The 23,904-nt window shown below is 40.7% G+C and overlaps 1 protein-coding gene across 3 annotated transcripts in view; it reads right to left on the reverse strand.

Moving 5' to 3' along the window:
* Window positions 1–23,904, reverse strand: part of GAS2 (growth arrest specific 2) — a 178,443-nt gene that overhangs the window by 125,471 nt on the left and 29,068 nt on the right. Inside the window, exon 1 of one of the 3 annotated variants that reach the window (XM_039345564.1) lies at window positions 886–1,069. The exons of 1 other annotated variant lie outside the window; for it this stretch is intronic. The gene's annotated coding sequence lies outside the window, so the exon portion shown is untranslated. Of the gene's footprint in view, window positions 1–18; window positions 278–885; window positions 1,070–23,904 lie in introns of those variants that run through there. One more of the 3 variants, XM_039345565.1, reaches the window with a different exon arrangement.

A 23,904-nucleotide genomic window follows, 5' to 3' on the forward strand; every position in this document is an offset into this window, starting at 1 on the left:
TGCTCAGGGCCGACCTACCTTCCCAGAGCTATTTGGACTGCCTTCAGGAACCATACAGTTTAAAAATCAGGCATCTCCCTCACGCACGTAGCGTATACATTGATTTTGCCTGCCTACCAACCGCACAAGCCTGCTCTTAAAATAATAATAATGTAGGCGTTCATTATTGGGGCGGAGGTAGATTTTGTTATCCGAGTTCAAAGCCAAGATTGATGCGCGAAAGCTGGGCTGCGCGCGCAAAGGCCGGCCCAAAGTTTCCAAAGTGCCAACAAGCGACCCTCCAAGTGCGTGCCTTCCAAAACCCGCGCTACCCACGCACGCAGGCACTCCCGTCCTCTCTTCTCGTTGTTTGGCACACCCAAACGTTTGCGCTCGACGCGCTCCGTCCCTGATCTGCAGACTGCGGGAGGGAGGCGCGCTTGTTTTGTAAACTTTGCGGCTTGCCCTGCCACGCTGTGGAAGACCGCGTGCGCTTTTTGTTTTTGGTTACTTGCGGAAAACCTCCGCCTTGCTGCGGCAAATCTAGAAGGACGCGAGACTGAGAACGGAGGAGGGGAGGAGAGGTTCGACTTCCACGGCAATGGAAAGAAGTAAAATTGCCTCTCTTTCTTTCCTTGCACGCTTCTCCCCCCCCCCCTTTTGGGATAAAAACAGATCAACTCGATGTTACACAGACGTAACGTACACTTTCCACGCAGGTTCACTTTGTTGCATTTCAAGCGCACTAATCTCTCTCTCCCTCCCTCTCTCTCTCTCTCTTTCTGTCTGTCTCGCGCGGCCCACCAGAGTCCTCACCCACCCGTGGTAACTATTTCTTTAGTGGAGAGTTAGCGCACCCGCCTCCCTGCCTATTGCTCTGCAAAAGAAAAAAAAATGCTCACTCACTTTGCCCGCGCAATGCCTCAAAGTTCTTCTCCTCTTGTAGCCCGTCCTCTTTGCCTGAGCAGCCCGAGCGTAGCAGCGCTACTGCCACTGTTCATACTTCTGATCTCTGTATACTTGGTGCTCTCTTTGGGAAAGCTTTTTTTTTTTCACCAGAAACAGATTTCCTACATTTCATCAGTCCACATAGACGGAACGGAAGTTTAATGCTGACTTGAGGGAGGGGAGTAGGGGGTGGGGTGGGGGGGGATGGAGGGGAATAGAAAGAAGCGGTGAAACAGCAAATTCAGGTTTACCATAGGAAAGAGAGGGGTATTGAATTACAAACTCTGAGCAGAAACTTTGGACCGAGAACCAGCCAGTGCTTATTTATGTTGCTTCCAATGCGCTGAGAGGAGAGGCGCGATGACTTTGAAAAGAATGCTGGATAGGATTGATTGGGAACATTTAACGACACTTACATACAGTAAAATGTTTCAGCAGGGGGACATCAGGAGCCAAGGCGAACTTTATTCCTTTAAGCTCACTGGGCAGAATCCATATCTTCTTGAGGCCAAGGACAGTGCTCCCACGGATGGAAAATACATTCTGGCATAAACTAGCCTGGGTATACTTTTCTTCTTGCAGAGCTACAAGCGAATAGAATAGAATAGAATAGAATAGAATAGAATAGAATAGAATAGAATAGAACCTTGGAGGTCTTCTAGTCCAGCCCCCTGCTCAAGCAGGAGAACTTATACCATCTCAGACAAGTGGATGTCCAGTCTCTTCTTAAAAATCTCCACTGATGGAGTGCCCATAGTTTCTGGAGGCAAGCTGTTCCACTGGTTGAGTGTCCTCACTGTCAGGAAGTTTCTCCTTAATTCCAGGTTGCTTCTGTCTTTCATCAGTTTCCAACCATTGTTTCTTGTCCTTCCCTCTGGTTCTCTGACCTCTCCTTCCTTGTGGCAGCCCCTCAGATACTGGAATACTGCTATCATATCTCCCCTGTTTCTTCTTTTCTTTAGACTAGCCAAACCTAAGTCCCACAGCTGTTCTTCATATGCTTTAGTCTCCAGGCATTTGATCATCTTAATTGATCTTCTTTGTTTTTTTTCCAAACTCGCAACATCTTTTTTGTGATATGGTGACCTAAATTGGCTGCAATTTTCCAGATGTGGTCTTAGTAGGATTTTATAAAGCGGTGCCTCTGTTTTTCCAACCAGGATTGTATTAGCTTTTTTTGTTACAGCTGCACACTGCTGGCTCATAGTCAAGTGAACGTCCACTAGGATTCCAAGGTCCTCTCACAGTTATTGTTATTAAGCCAGGTCTCGCTCAATCTGTACTAAATTCTGCCTAAATGTAAGACTTTGCTTTTCTCCACACTGAAACTCATTTTGTTGGATAGGGCCCGTTGTTCAAGTTTATCAAGATCTTTTTGGTTCCTGAATTTGTCTTCTGGGGTGTTGGCTACTCCTGTCAGTTTGGTGTCATCTGTAAATTTGATGAGTTCCCCTTCAGTTCCCTCACCTAAATTATTGATAAAGATATTGAAGAGTACTGGGCCTAAGACAGAGGCTTGTACTCCACTGCTTATTTCTTTTCATGTGGATGTAGTGCCATTGAGGACCACTCATTGATTACAGTTTGTCAGCCAGCTACAGATCCATCTGGTGGTGATGTTGTCTATTCCACCTTTTTCTAGCTTAACAAGGAGTAGGTTGTGGTCTATTTTGTCAAATGCCTTAGTGAAATCTAAGTATACTATGTCCACAGCATTTTACTGGTCTACTAGTTTAGTCACTTTATCAAAGAATGAGACAAGATTGATTTGGCATGATCTATTTTTAACAAACCCGTGCTGGCTATTAGTTATGACTTTGTTCGCTTCTAGTTGTTCACAGATCTGTTTTTTGATTATCTTTTCTAGGATCTTCCTAGGTATTGATGTTAAACTGGTTGGTCTATAGTTTCCTGGGTCTATTTTTTTTCCTTTCTTGAAGCTGGGAACCACATCAGCCCTTTTCCAATTCTCAGGTACTTCTCTGGTGCTCCAGGATTTATGAAAGATGTAGTGCAATGGTTCTGAAATAACATCTGCCAGCTCCTTCAGATGTTGGGTCCCTGTGATTTATATTCGTCAAGGTTGGATAGGTGTTCTCTTACCATTTTCTTGCTTATTTTAATTTTTATTTTTAGTATGTCTTTTGCAGTGGTTTTTTTGGTATGTTGGGCTATAGTTTCTTTTTGTGTGAAGACTGATGCAAAGAATGAGTTAAGCAGCTCTGCTTTCTCCCTACTACCTTTTACTTCCTTGCCATCTTCTCTCTTTAGTGGACCTACAATTTCTTTGACTTTTTTCTTGTTAATATGTTGGAAGAAACTTTTTTTAATTATTATCCTTGATTTCTGTTGCAAGTCTTTGTTCGTTCTGAGCCTTTGATTTCCTGACTTCATCTTTGCATGTTCTCTCTGTCTGCTGAATTATGTGCCCCTCTTTCCATTTTTTGTATTTGTCCTTTTTGTCTTTCAGTTTGTTAGAGAGATCTTTGTGCAGTCATGCTGGTTTCTTCTTGAATTTCTTGTTTTTCTTTTTCAATGGTATTGTACTGGTCTGGGCTTTTGTGATTGCATTTTTGGGGGTTTCCCATGCTTCTTGGGTTGTTTTCCCCTTTAGGATTTTCATCCATGGAATCTTTCTTAGGTTCTCTCTGAATTTGTTAAAGTCAGCTCTTCTGAAGTTTAAGACACTGGTTGGATTGTTTTCTATTGCTAGTGGTTGCATTATATTAAATTCCATATAATGTGGTCACTTTCACCCAGATAGAGAGATAGAGAGACAGAGAGAGATGATGATGAGGATGAGGATGATGAGGATGATGATGATATAGGATGATTAGGTAGGTACAAAAGACCTGTGGACCACATGTACCTTTCAGATCCTTTTTTTTTAATAGACTTCTAAGTCCCACCATCTTTCTGATGAAATTTGGTATAGCAGTAAAACTCTAAACATTGGAACAGGCTTTGCTTGTTAAACTGTCCAATAAAATGATCATGTTAACTCCTAATGGGTTTAACATAACACCAAGTAAAAGGAGAAAAATTCTTTCCTCAAAGGGAGAAAAAACGAAATTTCACAGCACCGGTCCTTTTATAGCAACATATCATTTACCTTGGTCTCTGTGGCTTTTGGGCCCCACAAATAAAATAAATAAATAAATCCTTGCAGGTACAGAAACATACAGAACATTCTGCCTGAGATTATTCCATGTTGGAGGACTATCCAAATATCATATTTAAAATATAAACCTCTTTGAGTTGAGCTTAACTTCTGATACTTCAGAAGCCCTGAGGTGTTTTAGGCTACATTATGAAAGTACCTTGTTGTTGCATTATTCATGAATTCATCATCTATCCATTCTTTCATTTCACTCTAGCCCATAGTCCTGTTTAGCCCTTATCCAGTCCTTCTTAAGCGTCTAGAGATCAGCATAGGCCAGCCAAGTCTGGCCCTTTTCAGTAATTCAGATGAAACAATTTCCCCACAGTAATTGGGATTATTGTAGAGAATTTCCCAGCAGGCACTTCTATTGTGTGACATTTAGTCATTCACATCATTTTGCTTCACCTTGTTTCATGGTAAGATTGCTTCCATATATCCCCATTTACTATCTTCAATATAAACCTATGTGTAAAGTCACAGTGCTGGTTGCATTCACTTCCTAAAGATGAATTAGAATTTTTTCAGCTGAGTGGCAGAGCTCTGTTAGCATTTGCTCTGGGTGCCAAGAGAAAAAACACAGTGAACCCAAAAACTATATTCTGGCATCTTCTAAATTATGATATCCACATTTATTTAATTACTTTACTTACTGTTTGTTATTTTAGCCCTAATGTTACCCAACAATTGCTTATTAGTTCAATCATCTTGTCATTGTGAAAAAAAAATAACTTTTGTTAATTCAGGAAGAAGAAACAGATGTTGGAATGACTGCATGCATATAACACTTGTCTGGTTCAGTTTCCTACTAGTTATCATCCTATCCCCTGAAAAACGACAGAGCATTCCAAATCACTCCTCATTTTCCATTATTCTTTTCCATCTGACAATAAAAGTGGTCACAGATCCTGTTTAAGGATGGGTAGCTGTTTAGAAGTTGGATCATATATTTTGGGTATTTTTCCCTCCTTTGGAGGAAGATAATACAGGGTGGAATTGTCAACCCAACTACGTGTAATAGATGTATTCAACTTATGTTAGGTTATGCATACCTATTTTTATCTATTCCCAAGTGAAAATTGATTTTTTAAAAAAAAACCATCACCATTGAGCAGGACAACCTGATAACATCATCAAAAGAGAATGGATAAAGAGTTGCCAACTTTTTCTTTATTCACTTTATTCAGGAGGATCAATTTCTAGATATTTGCCTCTCTTCTCCAGATAGAAGCTGATTAACTATATTTCTTGCAAAGGTATAAGCACCTTGATGCTTATACCATGGCTCCATGGCTCACTGAGGCCAATTCTCCAGAATCCACATGCAAACGTGGAAACGTAAAGGAAGAGGATATCATCATGGCAGAAATTAAAGCACCTCTTCTTAGCAAACTTCAGATAAGAATCAGATCACAGTCATCTTCTATGCTAACTTGTAATGCTTCTAAGTTTTTTGTAGCCTGTATTTTGTATATTTTTGAAGATGCTATGCTGAACCACAGGATCAGGAAAATCCAGAGTTTTCCAGAAAATGCATGACTTCATATTTACTTCAAAAGAACGTTTGCACATGGAATGAAATTATGAATGTTTTCCAGACTTCAGGATTCAAACTCTACAGTTATGTCTACATGGGTTTCATTTCAGAGAACTTTAAAAAAAAAAAAGATTGGAAAGACTGTGTAGCCACATACACAGCTCTCTTCTAGAAATGTTCAATAATACGTGCCTTAAACAATGTCCAAGACATATGGTTAAAAGAACATGCCAATTTGTCTATACTTAGACTGTACTTTTCCATCCCCATTTGAATGAAATACATTTACTGAGTTTTTATTTTATTTTTTTACTGAACAGCCTTCGTATCATGCTTCAATGTGCTAATGTGACATGAAAATAGAATACAATTGGACAGTCAAAGGCTGGTAAAGTTGTATATTTCCAAACCAACTTTATGGAAGAAGTCCTGGTTAGGCCTGATTTCCAAATGCACAGCTGAAACTGATATTATCAGCTACAAATAATGGAGGGATCTACACTTCAAACAAGACCTGCACATTCTTGGTTTGCGCTTCTGGCTGAATTTTGCTTCCAGGTTTGGCTTACTCTTCAAATAACAGCCTTTAAGAAAGGCTTGTATAGAAAAGGTAAAAATATTCCAAATGCTTCTTATAATTTTCATTTAATCATGGGACTTCTGGACTGCCTGACCAAATGTCTCTGGGCAGTGTAAAAAAATCTGTAATGGATTAAAAAACAGAGATAAATAGTCCTGCCTTGAACCATGAAAGGTTTTAAAACTAAAAATATATTTTATTAAAAAACCACATAAAAACTGGGACACTGAAGAAATAAATAAAACTAATTCATCATCTGGGAGAAGAGTACAGCAAGCCTGAGGCTTAATGTAATAAATGTCTCCACAGACTTTCTAAAGACCAGGAAGAATGCGGGAGCAATTTGAATACATGGAGTGGCAGTTGAAAGACATGTTTTTGTGACTTTTGTAGATGACAATCTCTAATCAAAGGAACATGTGATGGGTGAAGGCCCGCCTAATAATTCTTAGTGAATGATAGATGTAATTGAGAGAGGGCAATGCCACACCTGAACCAAAGAAGAGCTTTAAAGATGACCATCAGCACCTTAAATTGTACCAGGAACCCAGCTGTCCCATCAGTGCAGGTCTTAAAGATTTTGTATAGGCATTTTGAGACTGGACCAGGGTTCCTCAAATTTGGCCACTTTAAGACTTGTGGACTTCAACTCCCCAGCTGGGGAATTCTGGGAGTTGAAGTCCACAAGTCTTAAAGTGGCCAAGTTTGAGGACCTCTGTATAGCTATACAAATGGACTTAAAGAGCATCATCCTGTAGAATACATGGCAATATTTGGGTTGAATGGTGGTTAAGATGTGAATAACAGTAAATAAAGCCTCCATATCCAGAAAAGGTTGTAGTGGTGCTGTGGAGCTGTTTAATAGCCACTTTGGCGGCAGCTACCCACCTGCTCCTGGAGAGGAGTTCTGAATCTAACAGGAAGCCAAATTACAAGTCTACTCTCTTCAGGGAGTGCAATGCTAGTCAGAACAACAGATGGTATTGGCAGGATTTCAAATCCTGAGCCAATTTCTCTTGCTGGGAATGAATCTCAGCCTCTTCTGCCCCATCCAGACCAGAACAGCCTCCAGGATCCTGAGTAGCACTTCGACAGTCTCACTTGTTTGGTTAGAAAGCATGAAACTTGATCCTGTGGTAATGGATGATTTCAGCAGCAGTTTCATGTTGATGTTGAATAGGAGTAGAGAGAGCATTCCGTCTATGTTGCCTGACAACTGAGGGGCCTAGGGCTTAATCCTTATCCCCCTGTCTGAAACTACATCTTCAGGAAGGAGAAAAACATTGAGAAAGTCACCCTGTGCTCAAAGATGTCTCTGAATGATATAATGATTGATGATACTAAAGATTGCAAAGAAATCAAGCAGAATCAGAAGAGTTACATTCCTTTCCCCAGGCTTAGCAAATACAAGCCCAATCAGTGCTACCTCCATGCTATACCCAAATGATAAGCCTTTCCCTCAGGACTATCCTCTTGTATTAAGAGATAGATTGAAGAATACTTTTGGTTTAGTAGGGAAAAAAGAACTCCAGAGTCTATATATGGAAAGCTTACATAGCACCCACTGGGAACTTTTTAAAACAGCTGCATCTTTTTTCAGATCACATGACTGCCCTCTGCAGGTGGACGGCAATATTAGGAACATAGAACATAGAATAATACAGTTGGAAGGGACCTTGGTGGTCTTCTGGTCCAACCCTCTGCTCAAGCAGGAGACTCTATACCATTTCAGATAAATGGTTGTCCAGTCTCATTTTGAAAGCCTCCATTGATGGAGCATCCACAACCTGAAGGCAAAGTGTTCCATTGGTTGATTGCTCACAACAATAGGAAAATTCTCCTTAGTTGTAGGTTGCTTCTCTCCTTGGTTATTTTCAATCATTGTTTCTTGTCTTGCCTTTTGGTGCTTTGGAAAATAGTTTGATCTCATCTTTCTAAGAGCCCTTCAAATATTGGAACACTACTATCATGTCTCCCCTAGTTCTTTTTTATTAGACTAGAGATACCTGCAACCGTTCTTAATGTATTTTAGCTTCCAGCCCCGTAATCATTCTTGTTGCTCTTCTCTGCACTATTTCCAAAGTCTCAACATCTTTTTTATATTGTGGTGACCAGAATGGATGCAGTGTGGTCTTACTAACGTTTGCTTTAAGGAGTTGCTGACAACTGCTATGTGTGCATTTAACACATACTCCAATACATTCTTGAAATGTATTGCCTTATTAAGAGGCAATATTGATTGATTGATTGATTTGTCTAATTTATTGGCTGTCCATCTTACCCATGACACCAATGTACTCTGCTCTGATTTTTTTTCATATGTTGATTACATCTTTTCTAAAACCTTGAGAGATGTGGGATGAGGGGCAAACAAACAGCCAAAGTCTTGTGACTTGACCTGCCCCTTTCTTGCTGCATTGCCCTGATTGATGGACATTTTCTCCCATTAGCTGAAGACATATTGAAAGAGGACAGATAAAACCTAAAATAACAACAACAACAACAATACCTTGACTATAGCACTTGGCACACTCACAAATCAAGACAATATCACTCAGTAATAATTCAGAACAGTGGGCATACAGGCAGACTGGGGATTGGCAATGGGCAATAGTAAATTTTGTGTCTGTGCTTTTTGTGCCAACTCAGAGATGGGTGGTGTTATGTCCTTGGCCAGCAGGCACAGGCTGCAGCGATTGGCCTGGGCAGACCATGTGGATGCCTGGGACAAGAATGGCTGCTCCCAGCCTTGCATGCATGCGCACGGCGGGAAAAGATCCTTTGAAATGATTGGCCAGCAAGGTATTGTGCAGGGGGGCTATAAAAGGGGGCTGCACCATTTTAAAATCAGTTCTGTTGGTGTTTGCAATAAAGGAGAACCGTTGGAACTTGTTGCTTCATCTTGATGCCTCTTCTTCTGAAACAAAACATTGACGACAAGGATGGGATGCCTGCAAGGCAAACAGAGTAAGAAGCCAAGCTGATTCACCACAGGGGGGCTTGCAGCTTGGAGAAGTTTGATGCCTGGAGATCGACTCAACCTGCCAGCAAAGAAACACTGGAAGTGAGCTCAGAAAAGGGGGCCCCTTCTCAATCCTTGCAGCAAGAGGCATGGACAAAGTCCTGGGCTCAAACGATGGCAAAGATAGGCAGAATTTGACACAGCTCACCCAGAACGCTGGAGCTCGTATGTGGCCCGGGTGGAGAACTATCTCCGGGTGAATCAAATTCGTGAAGATGACCTCAAAGCTGCCACGCTGCTCTGTGTGTGGGGGGGGGGCAAGAGACTTTCGAGATTGCAGAGAATCTGGTCACCCCAGCACCATTGGAATCAATCACCTACACAGACTTGAAGAGGATGCTTCAAGAGCATTTCAAACCCAAGCTCTCAGTAATTGCCTGGCAACACGTGTTCGAACAGAGGGACCAGAGGCCTGGTGAGTCTGCAGCAGATTGTTGTGGCCTTACGGCAAGCAGCTAGGCCCTATGAATTCAAAGACTTGGAGGAGAGACTGAGGGATCGGCTGGTCTGTGGCCTGTGAAGCCGGGAATTGCAGCAGAAGCTCTTCGCGAAGAAAGGCCCCGTGTTCCAAGATTCCCTGAGGGAAGTTTCAGCCAAAGAAGCAGCAGGCAGAGCTGTGAAGGCCTTGCGGCTCACCAAGCCCCCTCAAGTTCCAGCCACCATCCATCAAGAGATTGCTCACGAAGAATCCGAACAGATCCAGAATCGGAAGTGGACCGGCTGCATCAGACTCCAGGGAGAAGGCCTCACGGAGGGAAGGCCAGCCAGCATCATCCCCTTGGTGCATCGGGTGTGGAGGCCGCCATCACCGCACAGACTGCTGTTTCCGCTCCACCAGGGCCTGTGGGAGACAAGGCTACATTGCCTCCGTCTGTTTGCGTCGCCAGAAGGAATGTTACCCAGAAGAATTGCTCATAAAGGTACCAGGGGCCCCAGCCAGAACAGGGTGGGCTTCTGCATGTCACGTAGGAGCATTTTTAGAACGGGGGCCACAGGCCACTTAGGAAGAAGCTTCACATTGATGTGAAATTGCAAGGGGTCCCCTTGTCAATGGAGCTGGACCCTGGGTCTGCTCTATTGATCATCTCCCTAGACACCTTTAACAAGGTCTGTAGCAGAAGCAGCCTAAGGTTTAAACTCAGGCCGTCAACCCTCATCCTCACCTATTTCCAAAATTCCAGAGTCAACATGAGGGGGGAAGGCCATGCTCAAGGTGCAACATAGGAATTTTGAGGGGCTACTGGATGTAGCTATGGTTGGGGAGGCCGCACGTCTCATTGGACTCGACTGGTTTAAGGCCCTGGGAATTCAGGTGACTGGAATACACGGCATGCAAACAACAGGCCTGGATGGGGTCTGCAAGGAGTTTGCAGATGTGTTTAGTCCAGAACTTGGCTCCTACAAAGGCCCTCCTATTTCTCTGAGAACAGACCCAGCCATAGCCCCCATTAGAATCAAGCCACGCAGGGTGCCCTTTGCCTTAAAGGGTAAAATAGATGCAGAGCTGGATAAACTGATTCAGCAAGGTATCTTAGAGCCTGTGGACAGTAGTCCAAGGGAAACGCCCATAGTTACGCAACTGAAGGCCAATGGTGAAGTCTGAATCTATGCGGACTATAAGTGCACGCTTAACAAACTGCTGCAGCAGCATTCGTACCCAGTACCGGTGGTCAGCCACATTCTGGCCTCCCTCAAGGGGGGGGGCAGATCTTTGCTAAGCTTGACCTGGCTCAGGCCTATCAATAATTGTCAGTTGATGAAACGGCCAAGGCCCAAACTATAGTGACTCAGAGGGGGCATTCAGGGTAAAAAGATTACAATTTGGAGTAAACGTGGCCCCTGGCGTCTTCCAGAGTATAATGGAGCGAACACTCCGAAATATCCCTGGTGTTTGCCCGTACTTTGACGATGTCCTCATCGCTGGGGACTCAGCTGACAATTTAGCCGAAAGGCTGAGAGCTGTTTTGCTACGTTTCCGCCAAACAGGGCTGAAGCTTAAGCAAGACAAGTGCAAGATTGGAGTTACCTCCACAGAGTTTCTAGGATTCCGCATTGATGCTCAGGGCATCCACCCTGCTGAATCCAAGCTGCAAACAATTCAGTAGGCCCCAAGTCCCAAATCCAAGGTGAACTTCAGGCCTTTCTGGGACTGCTAAATTTTTACCAGTCACTCCTTCCTCACAAGGTTGCAATGGTTGAGCTGTTACACCGGCTCTTGGACAAACAGTCCCTGTGGCCATGGACACAAGCACATAAAAAGAGCTTCAAAGAGGTCAAGGCCTTGCTCTCTTCAAATGTGGTCCTAGCGCACTTCAATGAGAATTTGCCAGTGCGCATCACCTGTGATGCGTCCCCTTATAGGATTGGGGCTGTGTTAAGTCACTTGAAGGCTGATGGAATGCAAGTCCCAACAGCATACTACTCTAGAATCCTATCATCAGCTGAAAGCAATTATGCACAGATAGATAGAGAAGCCTTAACCATAGTGGCTGGCATAAAGAAGTTCTATGACTTCGTATATGGCCGCCACTTCATGGTCTTTACAGACCATAAGCCACTGCCAGGGTTGTTCACAACGAACAAACAACCCCACACATAATATCCCTATGAATGCTGAGGTGGTCTATCTTCCTGTCTGCATATGACCATACACTGGTTCACAAGCCAGGCAAAGAAATGGGCCATACAGATGGTCTCAGCAGGTTTCCATTACAGCGGATAGAGGCAGATCCAGCACCTGCCAACCGCATCCTGTCTATTCAGGACTTGCCTGAATTTCCCCTCAGTGCTAGGGACACAGCTGCAGAAATAGCCACCGATCACACGCTAACACGCATGCTGACCTGGGCGTTGTCTGGATGGCCTGACACATGTCCAGGCTCAAAATTCCAGAGCTTCTGGCAGAGGAAGCACGAGATTTCCACCTTCAAGGGGTGTGTCCTATGGGGTAGCCGGGTAGTAATCCCAACCTCATTGAGGACTAGAGTCCTGCTGTCTCTGCATGAGGGACATCTGGGAATAGTCCGGATGAAGGCGTTAGCACGCAGCCATCTTTGGTGGCCTGGGCTCGACAAAGGCATCGAGTCTCAGGTCCACAGGTGCATTGTTTGTCAACAGTCAAGGCCGGAGATGCCCCAGGCCCCAGTTCATAGGTGGGAGGAGACTCATACCCCATGGTCGAGGGTCCATATTGACTACGCTGGGCCCTTTCAGGGGCAATTCTTCTTAATCTCGTGGACAGCCATTCCAAGTGGCTAGAGGTCATGCCTGTCTCTTCCACTATCACTACTGAGACCATCCAGGTGCTGAGAGGGATCTTCGCTGCACATGGACTTCCAGATGTCCTTGTTTCTGACAATGGGCCCCAATTCATGTTGTTTGAGTTCAAGGCGTTCCTCCAGGCCAATATGATCCGGCATGCCACATCTGCACCATTCCATTCAGCTTCCAACAGCCAGGCTGAATGGATGGTACGCACAACCAAGGATGCCTTAAAGAGGATCACTCACGGGAACTGGCATCACAGGTTAGCGGACTTTCTTCTTTGTCACCGCACCACACCTTGCACAGCTACTGGAAAGAGCCCAGCTAAACTCCGCTGGGTTCGCCACCTCAACACAAAACTGGACAGATTGCACCCAGACCAGGTGGCTTCACAGGTGTCACAGCCACGAGGATCTAGCAGACTACAAGTGGGCAATCCGGTCTGGGTAAGGTACTATGGACCAGGACATCTCTGGGTCACAACAGTGGTATACAAGGTCTCTGGGCCAATGTCATACGAAGTGGCCTTGGTCGTGTGATCCGATGTCACATTGACCAACTGCGTTGGAGGCTTCCCAGCAACTCTTCCTGGCTCTGCTCTTGGGGGGGAGGAGGACCACAATTACGATTGTGGACCACGGTCTCTCCAACATCCCCAGGCTTCAGCTATTGTTCCAAACAGGGAGTCCGCAGAAAGGGGGTTCGCCATGGAGGTGGCTCCGGCCTCTGGCACCTCTGGCACATACATGGGGGCCATGGGATATTGGGACACATCAGCCACTCAGGCCATTCCAGCTGCTGGTCTAGGGCTCGAGGGACAGTGCTCCCAAGAGGAGTCCATTGTGGACTTGGGGAATTTCACCCCACCACTGGATTTGGGGAATTCCACCCCCCCCCAAGGAACCCTGGCTTGGATTTAGCGGATCCAGCCCATCAGCAGCTGGGTGGATACCCTGGGTCCTTGGGCCAACAAAGTCCTGGTCTGCCTAGCCTGGCAGGCGAGCTGGCAGGCCAGGCACACACACCGGCCATGATAAGATCAGGGCGGGCCAGAGGTCCTCCCAAATACTTACAAGACTATGTACGGTCCTTGTCAGTTCATGGGCAGGTCTAGTAGTCTGGGTTAAATAATACAGCTCAAGAAGAGTGGGGAGCATGGCTGTAGCAAGACTGTAGTGTTGTGTATGTATATAGATACAACATAAGCAATGTAATGGAGCGTTGGAATATTTAAAATAATAAGTGTGCCTTATTATTTTAGCCAAGAAGGGAGGGTGTTATGTCCTGGGCCGGCAGGCGCAGGCTGCAGCGATTGGCCCGGGCAGACCATGTGGATGCCCGGGACAAGAAAGGCTGCTCCCAGCCTTGCATGCACGCGCATAGCGGGAAAAGATCCTTTGAATGATTGGCCAGCAAGGTATTATGCAGGGGGGCTATAAAAGGGGGCAGCACCATTTTAAAATTGGTTCTGTTGGTGTTTGCAATAAAGGAGAACTGTTGGAACTTGTTGCTTCATCTCCATGCCTCTTCTGAAACAGAACAGGTGGCTAGCACTTTAATTCAATAGTAGAAAAAGGGCCAGAGACTTAACGTAACCCACAAGTTTCTGGTAATTTTTATGTTGATGACTAATTCAGCATTTGCAGACTGGATATTGACAAAGAATATTAAAGAAAATGGCAGGATGTTCATCTGTCATTTATTTGCCTGCTGGAAAGGGAAGGAGATTTTTGATGCTCCCCAATGGAAGAAAACACAATGATTAGGTCTACTCAGGAGGAGCAACTATCTTTTCCTAATAGTATCCTTAGTTCTTGGTTAATGACAGTAAGTGGGATTGGAATTTGCATTGCTAAGTGATTCAAGTGTGATATCAAGTGATTCTATTGCTTAGTAATGGCAACCCCAGCACTTCCCGTTGCCATTATTAATCAAGAACTGCAGATTGTTAAGCAAGACCCAGTGGCTTGCAAGCAAGTGGGCAGACAGGTAAGTGTTGGAAAGTATGGGGATGGCCCACATAGCATAAGTATTATGGGACCGGGGGTGGCTGCTGCTGGGTGGGGGATTTGCCATTCCTATTCCTTATTAAGTGAGCTGAATTGGTTACCAATGAGCTTCTGATGCAATTAAGGGGTTGGTGGAGCTATTCTCCACTGCCAAGCCTGCCATATGGAACAAGCTCCCCCCAACACCACATTTTGTTGATTCTGTCCCTTCTGGTCTTGAAGAAGACAATGAAGACCTGGCTATTCTCCCAGAAACTGTGAAAAAAAGGCAAGAAAGGAGCTGGCTGTAGGATCAGATGGTATATCTGATATATGTCTCATTATCTTTATGATTTTCAATGCACTGGATATTTTTAACCCTTGCTAAGCACCCAGAGTTACTTGGTGAGTGGGGATAGCTATATTATATAAATCAATTAATTGAATACAGTTTATTAAATAGATAAAATACATGTTCAACAATAACCCTGGGCATAAAAATGATGTAATATTTCCTTTGTTTTCTGGAAACAAGGACTTTTATGTCAGTTTTCTCTAAAAAGCAACCTATTCCGTGTATGAGACCATCTAGATATGTGATGCTTCAGCAAGCCACCCAGTTGATTGGATTCAGATGGTGTCCAAGTAGAAATAAATAAATAATCTCAGTATTGAAGTAAGACGTATAAAGAGGATATGCTTATCACTGGACAATATTTTAGGACAAGCCTATAGAAAAGAGATGGATTCAACTTGAATCAGAATGAAACAATACTACTGGCATTTACTATCAAAGAAGTAGCAGAACAGTACTCCAACTTCCAGTACAAGGCTGATAAAAACTGGAGACCAATAATTTCTAGAAGTTGAGAATGAAAATATTTCCGTTTCCTAAACAGTATAGAAATAGGACATAGGACATACTAGTCCATCAAAAATGTCAAAAGACCATGGAGAAGAATGATTTGGGAAGTGAGGCAGTGCATAGGTATCTTCATAGCAATGCTAGAAACCTCTGAGCTAAGATGGAACTGTTATAATATGTAAATTTTAAAAAAACATAAAAGCAAAGGGTATAATGGAAATCAGGTGGAGGGGAAAGAACTAGTGCTCATACAAGACCCATCCTGGAGATGATATCACTGTGTAGATGAAAAAACATAGTTCCAGAAAAACTTTCATAATGCCACAAAGTCTAAGAGCTCAGGAAAAATCTATGTGAAGTTCCAAGAGGTCACTTTTCTTCTTCTTGTGCCATATCCGTTATCAGACTTTGACGATCATGTTGGCGATCCTGTTTTTATCAGCAGCCGCATGAAAAAGTGCTGCTGAGTTTTGTCCAAACCAGCCCCTTAGATTTTGAAGCCATGATGTTCTTTTCCATTAACATGATTTTCCTGGGAAATATATAGTGTAGTAGTCTTCCCTTTGCTTTCTACACTGCTGTGCACACACTGTTCAAGTGGCTGCCACCACACCGTGTGCTGTTCTTCTCAAGCCGTTCCAACCAATATGGTCTCCGCCTTCAGTCAATACTGGGGAGCCAGCTGTCATTCACCAGGCCTGTTGGTCCACAGGAGGTATTTGATTTCCTCCAACCCTCCATTATAGCATAATAGCCATAATGGGTAGGGTCCCTCAATCTGCCACATGGGATGCGATCTGTGAGGGTTCCCTAAGAGAAGAAGTCACTAGTATGTTTAATGAGCAGCAGCAAGGAAGTTTCAAGACAAAAATTGTCCAAATGAGAACAACTTCCCCAGAAGCAAAAATAACTATGAAAAGAAGAACTTTTTGATAAGTGCACTAAAGAGCATTTATTTGTTTGTTTGTTATATGCTTTTCATCTTGCCTAGAGGCCACTCTGGGAGGCTTACAAACAAAAATTCCATGAATTCTTCCAGAAAACAGAAAACAACACGTAAGTCACTAATTCATTTGTTGATATATGACATAAAAATATTACATGAATATAAGCCGATTGCAAAACAACTGGATGAATTCTTCATCTTCCGTGCAGAAGATATATAGTACAGTACATATCTGTGCCTGGAGTGATATTTTCAGGAGGGAATTATAGAAACTGAAGAAAATAGTGACAATGAAATATAAACTTTTTTTCTTATTGAAAAATCAAAGGCGTATATAATCATTGGGTCTACATGGCATTTTTAGGAAAATCTGGAAATTACTGATGTAATGAAAGGGTCCAGGGGAAATTTAGGAAATTTTGGGCATGTTAGCTTAATAGCTGTTCCTGTATATTGTAGAAAACATCACTAGCTCTAAAGTCATGAAATACAAAGAAGAACAAATTGCTGACAAAACTTCAATATGGTTTCTGAAATGGTAATCAAGTCTAACTTGATAGTTTGAAATGAGCACAAATCGTGCTGGTAGTTGATTGGATAGACGTGGAAAACCTTTGACAAAACCTCTCACCAGTTTCAGGAGCAATCATGAAATAAGTGATGAAATCCTTTTTCAGATTTTTGTACCTGATTGAAGAGCATAAAGCAGAATGTAAGAATAAATGAAACATTCCTACAGCAGTAGTATGTAAACAGTAGAGGATCTGAATTGGAACATCTATTTTTTTAAAGTGCTTATAAATAATTGGTAAGTTGGAGAATGCATGCAAATACCCATTCACTGTGAATGACCGTGAATTATGAAGTAAGGGGTAATTAAAATTAATGATGTTTATTTTGTTATTGTTGTTTCCAAAAATTCATTTCTCACTTTAACAAAAAATAGCTTTTCTTTTATTATTTTTTTTCCCAAGGAGAAAAATAATTCACTGAAATAAGGTGAGCAGAAAACAACGATAAAATTCCTTGTTAAATGTTTTAGATTTAAGAAAGATTTTATCTCCTTGAGGAAAAGCACCTTTTAGTTTTCCTCCCAAGAAATAAAAGCTTTTTCAAATTATGCATCCACATGATTCAGCCATTTGTATGATTCTGCACAGAACACGTTCCTGGATGTGCACATAATGTCCATTTTAAAGTTAATGAGTTTAACATACAATACTTGCCATCAAATTTAGAATACTCACTTAAGTCACAAAACATACACCAGCTCATATGATTTCAGCCATTCCCTTGTTCTATATATTTTCCCCAATGAATAAAGGTCCATATGGAATGTAGAGTTGTCAAGCAAAAAAAAAGCACCGCTTAGAAAGATTGGAAGAAAAAAAAATCAGTGGTTTTCATTTCTTTGGCTTTATATATATTTTTTTAATATAAACTCTCCCAGGACAGTTCAGGTGATATGTTTGGAAAGCTTAGCTATGCCACAAAGGAAAGACTGAGAGAATAATAAGAAATGTGATGGAAGAATGTATAATAAAAAGCCTGGAGAATGAAAATTGAAACAACAGACATTTAGAAATGTATTGAAACCAAGCTGTCCTTTGCATCGATGGGAGGGAAGGAGGGGATATCAGATTACATATGCATACAAACATAATTAGAGATGCTATTAGCATACCAATGAAGTAATAGCATATTTATACTAAGACATATTAAAAAAAATCTGTGAGTAGGATTAAATATAATTCAAGTAGTCAGGACTATAAGAATATTCAGACCTTTCTGTAAGTATGAGGTTTTTAAATAATGTTTATTGCTTTTTAAAAATAACATAAAAAATTTAAAACAAAAGGAACAAAGCACAAACATATTTACATTATCAAAGAAAAATAACAAGTGCTTTAAAATAAATGAAAAACATGCAACAGAAGATAAAAATAAAAATATGAAGTATAATTCTTGGCCCAGTGGTGAAGATGCTCGCCTCCCATTTGGAAGGTTGAAAATTCAGTCCTAGGTAATGGCAGATGTTTCTCTTTTAGGGCTCTAAAAAACAAAAAGTTCTGCTGTGAACTCCACATGGAGTTAGGAAGGGCATCCAGCCAGTAAATGCTGGTCTCCATCCAGTGTCCCTGACTCTACCCAGAATTAAGGGATTATAGGGTCATAAAAAGGAAGTTTATATATCCCCTTATATAACTATGATACTTTTTAAAGCCTACTATATTTGTATTTCATTATACTTAGCCATACAGTTCTATGTCTATAGGTAATCTGCTCACATAATCAAGTCTTCAATATATTGAATAAATGGGGCTTTACATTTATCTTTCCAATGTTGCAATATCAGTCTTTTAGCTATACTAAGAACACAGAGAATACACTTATGCTCTCCAGTTGTCATATTCCACATAGTAAGTATCTATTTCAAGAGAATGTTAACCTCTGAAAACTGTAGCTTTTGTAGCATAGTCACAGTGGTGGGAGTCAGCCAGTTCACACCAGTTCGGCAGAACCAGTAGCTAATTTTTTGTTGGCCAGAAGCAACAAAAATAGCATCCGGAAGCAGCATCCACACAGAGAACTGGTTGTTCACATATTTGAATCCCGCATTTATTATGTCCACTACTTCTAAAATTTAGTAAGTATAAGAATTGTAAAAATGTGTATTTAAAAGTAACATTGTCCTTATTACATCTCTAACAAGATGCTGTCCTACAAATTCCTTTTCTATACAGGCATAATGGAGTCCAGTAAATTCTAAATATTCCTTTATTGTATAAGTTATAGTATAGGGTTCATTGACACTCTTGAAATAAAAGTTAAGACACTCTTCTATTGTCTGGGCAATACATAGGAACTTGTAGGTCTTTATTCCACTCATCTTTTAACATCTGCATATCAAGTTGATTTATTGATTTATTGATAACAAATATCCATGCAATGAATAGTAGGACTTTTTAATTTTAAAAGATTTAACCAGTTTTACTAATATCTTGGGTATCTCAGCAGCTGAAAATACTGGCAGTTCAAACAATGTTGGTAACAAACATTATAGCTGTAAATATTGTCATAGAGTTAACCCTGATAGATATTTGTCTCTCAGCACAACAGTGTTAAAAATTCACCATCATTTATCATTATCCTGTTAATATCTCCATTTTTATCCACTTTTCCAAATTACCATCTTTTTTCCAATACTCAGTGTTAGATTTCCCCATAAAGTAAATTTAGCATGGAAAAAGGTTCAAATCTGTTTTTATTAGACATTCTATTCCATGGCTTTCTAACTGAAATAATTGTTTTCAGAAATACTACAGTTCTATTGTATTTAGATCCTAATACCAACAGTGCTATATACGCATATTCCCAAATCAGAAGAGTAGCACCAGTTTTTGACTTCTAGCATTTAATACTTGACATTAGTAAGCCCAATGATGTAGGTCCAGTTTCAAAAAAGAGAATGTTCACTCATTAATTAGCAATTGCATTTTGGGGAGGGGTAAAGATATTCTTGAAATTGAAGAACCCCATAAAATATGCAGTAAATAATATTCATGCACTCCCTTTTTCCTTGAATGATAAGAAAGTAACAGACACCCATAGGAGGCTTAATTGGAGCTCAGATTTTTAAACCAACACCATGGATCCCCAAAGCCCATTCAGGATGTCTGCAGAGTAGTTAAACTTTAAGCTCTAAAATTTCTGCCTTTTCAGAATTTAAACTGCCAAATGCTTCTTTGAAAAGAATGTGGTGAACTGCTGATTCAGTTTCTAAGGAGAAAAAAATACTCCACTCACCAGCTGCCACTGAAGAAACCTCTGTTGGTTTCTCATATTGTTATTGAATGATGCCACACCAGCTGCTTTATTCATAATTCTCCTATGTTGTATATCCAATTTCAATGTACAGAAGTGGCCAAAATTGTGGAAACGTTTTGGGGAAAGTGTATTTTTGAAGAAATTAGAAGAAAAATTGGTGGAAACTTAACCAAAGGTGGCATTTCTACTGTACACTTTTCCCAAAAGGTTTCCACAATTTTGGCCTCTACTGTAAATTATAATTTAAAAACTAGGTTAATCCATCCCTTTTGTTTTACACCCAGACACTAAAAGACTCTGTCCTAGCTATCCACTCAACTTCATTTCAAGACCATTTTAAATGAATTATTCTTTGGCTGACTGATGAGGAACAACTTAACAGGCATGGTGGCACACTTGTTTATCTTTAATCATTTCAAATCTATCAAAAGCCAATATTTTGTTTTAAATACCATTAACCCTGAAGTAGATATATTACCTATGAAACAGGTACATATATTTCATGAAATCATTCATATTCATAAACATTTTAAAAATAATCAAAATATTGAAGTTCTCATAGGCATGATATGCAGAGGAGATGGAGCAAGGATTACCAACCAACTCCAGGTGTAGTTTCTGTATGTAATCTTTTAAAACTGCATGTAATCTTTTAAAATCTTTTTATTTTTTTTTAAAAAAGGAATATGGTTAGCATTTAAACAAAAAAATTAAAATGAGCCACCCATTAAGGCAAGACAGTATTATTAGCCAATATTACTGACTTGAATAGGGTTGTACATACTGTAGTGGTTTCTTTAAGGTTATTCAGCTCACGGCTAAACAAGAGATGCTGTAGATCAGACATGTCAAACTCACAACATCACGTGATGTCGTGCAACATATCAGCACTGTTTTGCCATTGCCGGCAATGGGGTGGGCGCGGCTTCTGTATGACGCGTCCGGCCTGCGGGCCAGCAGTTTGACATCCCTGCTGTAGATCAATCCCTATATTTTATAGAAAATTTGAAATTTAATTGCTTTGCTTCAGCTCTTTAAAATACAACAGTATCTCTACAGGAATTGAAAAGAGTTATGTTACCTGGGTTAACTGATCCATCACACAAATAACTTTCAGATATCTCATTAAACCATTAACCCAATCATTAACCAGGCCAAAAATTACTCACTCCATAGGAAATTCACTTCCAAGACCATCAGAATGTCTACAAAATGGCTCGATTCAACTTATAATTTTACTGAATCTGATGTTCCTGTTTAGAATATGCCCATTTTTGACTTTGTAAACAGTTATGGATAATGACATGGAAGGAGAAATGATACAGTATTAGACTTGGAGGACTGTGTTTGCTTGAATGTTTTTTTCATATACTGTTGAGCAGTACAGAGACTTTGAGCCAAAATCATCAGAAAAATGCAAGTAGATTGAATACATATGTAGAGAAAGTCAATGAGAAGAGTCTTCTTGTTGCCTGTTAAGAAGCAATAATACCCCACAAATAACTGACATCTCCCTTGCTGTACACCATTCCCCTACCATCTCCTCCTCCTCCTCCTCCTCCTCCTCCTCCTCCTCCTCCTAAGAAGGTAGTTGGTTGTTTCAGAGCGAAACTGGCATGCCAAATGCTTTCATTCCTAGGAAAACACATTACACATGACTCCAATAGACATCTTTAGAAATTAAAAAGGGGTGGCTGGGGACTTTGTAAATTCAGAATATGATAAGGTACAATCTGGAGTGCTAGAAAGCATCTTAAGACCTACATACAAATACCCGCGAAAACCTCAGAAAACAAATATATATATATATATATATATATATATATATATATATATATATATATATATATATATATAGTTAAAGGGAGACTAGTATAGCTATTTCGAGCTATTTAGCTCTCATCAGCTAGCCATACCCTTCTGAGATTCGAACGTGGGCAGCTTGCATGTTAGGCAAGCTGAAATGGTTTATCGCAGTAGCAACTTGAGCCTGCAAAATGCTTCTAGATTGGGGCTGCAAGGCAAAAGCTATCATAACAGTAACCCAGGTGCTCTATTCAGAGCAGTTTCAGCCAATTTCAGCTGTGATCCCAATCCAGGTGAAGATTCATATAAAATACTTAAAATCAAGAGGGAGGAAAAATAATCAGCAGTGATAAGGAGACCTGCTGGCTATGCTTTTAAATCTCTTCCAAGACTTAGAGCAAGAAGGGTTTAGTGAAGGAAGTCTAGCAATGACAATAATGAGTGTTACCTTGGTGTTTGCAAAGAAGTAAATGTTTTGATTCTTTCTGTCACATAATAGGAACATGTCAGTCATGATCTTCTTTCACCTAGAAAAATGTTAGTGTATAATGCAGGTATCAATCCACATAAGAAACTGTAGTGCAATATTCTGTTTAAACTACACATGCCTGTATGTGCAGAATCATAAAATTGAGCAATTATTCTTTTTTCCTCCAAAGGTTTAGCTATTATTTTCCCCTAAAAAAAGATTTGGTTTTCATCTTCCCCATAATCTGGCTGAATACTTTAATTGTAGACTTTTATATACCAAGAGCACCAAGGACAGAATTTCTAAGACTCTCATAGCATATTATAGACCTCTTCCAAACTCAGCAGCTTTCACCTCGGTATTAAGAATAATGATGCTGTAACAGACAACAGTACACCCATTTAATTGTCAGAAGCACAATGATTTAAATCACGTTCCCTTAGGGCACACCATTTTTTTTCAGTTGAAAGGGCAACCCATCGCCATTATAACATTAAGCAATTGATGAGTTACCATCCTGTTCCACTAGTGATTCACAATTGATCATGTCCAATTAGAGCCTAAAAAGAAATCAATTGTTCCTACTTCAGCTATGTACAATAATAAGCAATTTTAAAAATTACTAACATAAAAATCAAACCATATGTATGTTTAGACATAATGGAAATAGTTCTTTTTCTCCTTAATGTTAATGCAAACTTCAAAATTTATGTTGTGGGGGGGAAAATGTTTTAAAACCTTGGGCTACCAAGGTTTTACTTCTATGTAGAGTATGATATTTCTGCATACAGTATGCACATCTGAAATTGAGTTCTACTGTAACACTAATAAAACTATTATGCTGATATGCTGTTGTCAATAAAATGATAATTAGTCCTTTTCTGAAGTTAAAGATATATCCTTTAGTTCTTTTATAAGAGGTGTGCACAATTTTTTTTAAAAAAAGTTTTATTAAATTTATTTTATTTATGTTTGCCACTCAGCTCACTGCAAGGTGTTTTACGTTTAAGTGTTTTAAGGTTACCAGCAGTGCACTTCTATATCAGTAACCTGTCACTTTTGAAAAGTGGCTAAAGCTTCTATCCCAGTCACCTGTCCACACTAGCTCAACTCTACTATGCCACAGGTTAAAGGACAACAACTGGTGGTGATTTTTCCTACTGGTTGAGAGAAGAAATGAAGCCAGGAGAATCCATCAATTGCTTCTCTTTAATTACTGGGCATAAAGCTGTAAGGACAGGACCCCTTGCCAGACTTGTTATCAAGGAAGGTTAGCACTTAGTAATATGAGATTAATCTTACCTTAACTTTTGGTGATAGCTTTCCATTATCTGAAAATGACATGTTTTCAGGCCTCTGGACTTGTATACATTTAATCTTTTTGGAGCACTTCAGATTTCACTGCTAAAAGCTACCCAGAGTCATTGGATACAAGATGGATGGCAAACAAACAAACTGTCAATATCCAGCTCAAGAATTCAAATAAAACTCCAGGTTCATTCCATTTCTGAA

Source organism: Crotalus tigris, unplaced genomic scaffold (assembly GCF_016545835.1).
Source record: "Crotalus tigris isolate CLP2741 ecotype Arizona unplaced genomic scaffold, ASM1654583v1 scf7180000017961.1242950, whole genome shotgun sequence".
Taxonomy (NCBI): Eukaryota; Metazoa; Chordata; class Lepidosauria; order Squamata; family Viperidae; genus Crotalus; species Crotalus tigris.